Source organism: Triticum dicoccoides, chromosome 4A (assembly GCF_002162155.2).
Source record: "Triticum dicoccoides isolate Atlit2015 ecotype Zavitan chromosome 4A, WEW_v2.0, whole genome shotgun sequence".
NCBI lineage: Eukaryota > Viridiplantae > Streptophyta > Magnoliopsida > Poales > Poaceae > Triticum > Triticum dicoccoides.
In genome coordinates, this window is record NC_041386.1 from 34,771,798 (window position 1) to 34,775,130 (window position 3,333).

General features: G+C 51.6%; 1 long non-coding RNA gene across 1 annotated transcript in view; it reads right to left on the bottom strand.

The window, feature by feature from the left end:
* Positions 1-438: 438 nt before the first annotated feature.
* LOC119284781 overlaps positions 439-3,333 on the bottom strand; it is an 11,943-nt gene continuing 9,048 nt past the window's right edge. Inside the window, exon 3 of the long non-coding RNA XR_005139211.1 lies at positions 439-608. This is a non-coding gene — a long non-coding RNA (uncharacterized LOC119284781). The remainder of the gene's footprint in view (positions 609-3,333) is intronic.

Consider the following 3,333-nt stretch of genomic DNA (forward strand, 5'->3'; position numbering starts at 1 on the left):
TCTTGACAGTCGCTGGTGTTGTGGGTGTTCAGGTTGTGGAAGGCGCATAACGGTCGGTCGTTCTTGGATGACTTGGGCTGATCTCTGCCCCGCTTGATGTCGGGCTCCGCTGCGAGCACAACTGCCTCCTTGCGCTTCACGTCCTTGGCCTTGGCCTTCTTCTCCTCCGCGCCCATGGCTGGTAGCTCAAGGAGAGAGAGGCATCTGTGACGCCCTCGATTCAATCGTACACTAATCATACACGCAAATATGTACGATCAAGATCAAGGACTCATGAGAAGATATCACAACACAACTCTAGACACAAAATAAAATAATACAAGCTTTATATTACAAGCCAGGGGCCTCGAGGGCTCGAATACATAAGCTCGAATACAAACGAGTCAGCGGAAGCAACAAAATCTGAGTACAGACATAAATTAGACAAGTTTTCCTTAAGAAGGCTAGCACAAAAGCAACAACGATCGAAAAGGCAAGGCCTCCTGCCTGGGAGCCTCCTAACTGCTCCTGGTCGTCGGCGGCCTCCACGTAGTGGAAGGCACCCTCGGTGTAGTAGTAATCGTCGGTGGTGTCATCTTGCTCCTGGGCTCCACATTCTGGTTGCACATCTGGAAGGAAAGGAAAAGGGGGAAAAGAGGAAGCAAAGCAACCGTGAGTACTCACCCAAGGTACTCACAAGACTTACATCAGATCTAAACTAAGTATGCATATGTATGAAAGGAAAAGGGTTGTATCTGTGGACTAAACTGCAGAATGCCAGAAGAGAAGGGGAAAGCCTAGCCTATCGAAGACTAGCATCTTCAAGCATCTTCAAGCATATAAAAGAGTACCGATCAACATAATGCGAAGTAGTAGTAGTGTTATCAACCTCACCCAGAGATCCTTTCTTGACTCCCTGCGAGAAAGCTATCCCAGAGCCATACTATCCATTTCTCATCACAATCCATTTCCCATCACAAGTATCCAGTTCTAGTTGTATCGATCGGGATACAACTCCAAGTGTCCGTTACCGTAGGACAGGCTATTGATAGATGTTTTCTTCCCTGCAGGGGTGCACCAACTTACCCACCACGCTCGATTAATTCCGGCCGGACACACTTTCCTGGGTCATGCCCGGCCTCGGCCAAACAATACGCCGCAACCCGGCCTAGGCTTAATAGAGAGGTCAAGCACGCTGGACTAAACCTATGCCCCCAGGGGTCTTGGGACATCACCCCGGGAACTCCTGCACGTTGCGTGGGCGGCCGGTGAGCAGACCTAGCTACCTCCTTAAAAAGGCAGGAGCATACCGGTCCAACCCGGCGCGCGCCGCTCAGTCGCTGACGTCTAATAAGCTTCGACTGATGCATACGACACAGAACGCCCATACAATGCCCACGTGATGGTTAGTGCTATCAAGCCAGAGGCCCCTCGGATCAAATATCCAAATCTTAGTGGATTAGGAACGCGCGGTAACAAGCAAAGACTCACGAAAGATGTGACCCCAGCGCCCCGTCTCGAGTACTTGCGGCAAGGGCTAAGAATGCCCGGCCACGCCTCGTAAGTATCTCGCGGGCACCTTCCAGGTCAACCCGTCTCCACATCACTCGTTATTAAGCTCGCACGGGTACCCCTCAGGGCCGACCCGTCTTTAGTAACATGGTTCAGTGTAAAGTCATAGTAACCATAGTAACTGTGTGTATAACACCAAGGGGAACACCCTCGGAATCACCCCCAGTGAATTCCACTCGATGTAATCATCAAGGTGAACATAAGAGGATCCACCCTCAAGGTTCACACTTGGGGGGTTGCACAACAAAGTCGTATCGGAAGTGGTTAAGGAAGAAATCACCCTCGATGACCACGACTGGATAACTACACTACAGAGATCTCATCAGGAATGATGTAAGAGGTTCCACCCTCGGCACTGGATGGTAACTCTACAGAGTCGAGCAACAAAAGGGGAAAGTGATGTGCGGTGCCGGGGCCTGGTCTTCGATCCCGTTGATCGGGTCTTCGATGATGAAGCAGGGGCAACTGGGACAAGGTGGGGGTCACTGATGGATCTCTAACCAACCTATACTAAGCAGTTTAGAATAAGCATGTAAGGTATGAAAGCAGGTAACAAAAACAGGCTATGCATCAGAGTAGGATCATACAGAAAGCAGTAGCAATTCTAATGCAAGCATGAGAGGGAAAGAACTGGGCGACATCGGAATGCTCAAGGGGGGTTTGCTTGCCTGGCTGCTCTAGCAAGAGAGAGGGGTCGTCAACACCGTAGTCGTACTGGGTACCAGCGGCGTCGGTCTCGGTGTCTAGCGAGAGAAGAGGGGGAAGAAACAATAAATCTTAAGCAAGCAGATGCATAGCGATGCATGACAAGACAAGTATCGGTGCTAGGGGTGCCCTAACGCGGTATGAAGTGGTACCGGTGAAGGGGGGAAACATCCGGGAAAATATCCCCGCTGTTTCGCGTTTTCGAACAAATGAACTGGAGGGGAAAGTTGCGTGTTCGCTATGCTAGGGATGCGTGGCAGATGAACGGGCTGCGTATTCGGATACGTCTCGTCGTTCTGAGCAACTTTCATGTATAAAACTTTTTCATCCGAGCTACGGTTTATTTTATATTAATTTTAAAAAAATTAAAACATTTTTAGGATTTATTTAATTATTTAAATCAACATTATCCAGAATAGTGCATGCTGACGTCAGTCAGCATGACGTCAGCAGTCAACAGAGGTGTTGACTGGGTCAAACTGATGTGCGGGACCCACCTGTCATAGGCTGAAGACTAATTATTACATTAACATTTAATTAGCAGGTTTAATTACAGTTAATTAGTGATTAGATTAATTAAACGTGATTAATTAATTAATTATTTCAATTATTGATTGATTAATTATGTATATGTATTTTAGTTCCTTTTTTAATCATTCTGGGCGTGGGCCCATATGTCATAGGTCCAGGGGGGCTTAACGGGCGTGGGCGACGGGCGCAACCCGAACGGGCGCAGCGGGCGACAGGCGCCGTGTGCAGGGAGGTGCAGGCGCATGCCCGAGGGCGCTGGGCGCGTGCGGCGCACGCCGACGCCGGCGGCCAGGCCAAGGAAGGCGGCGGAGGGACGACTGCGGTGGCGGGCGCCGGTCGCGGGGCAAGCGACGGCGCGAGGGGATCTAGCGGCTGGCGGGGCAGCAGCGGAGGGGGGAGCGGGCGTGGCGGCAGCAGCAGTGCGGTGGCGATGGCGAGCGCGGGTCGCGGAGCCGTGGCCCTAGGCAGCCGAGGCCCAGGCGGGCGTGTGGCTCGGGAGGTCACCACGTGCCCCGGGCGAGCGAGCGTCGGGAGCAGAGCAGGCGC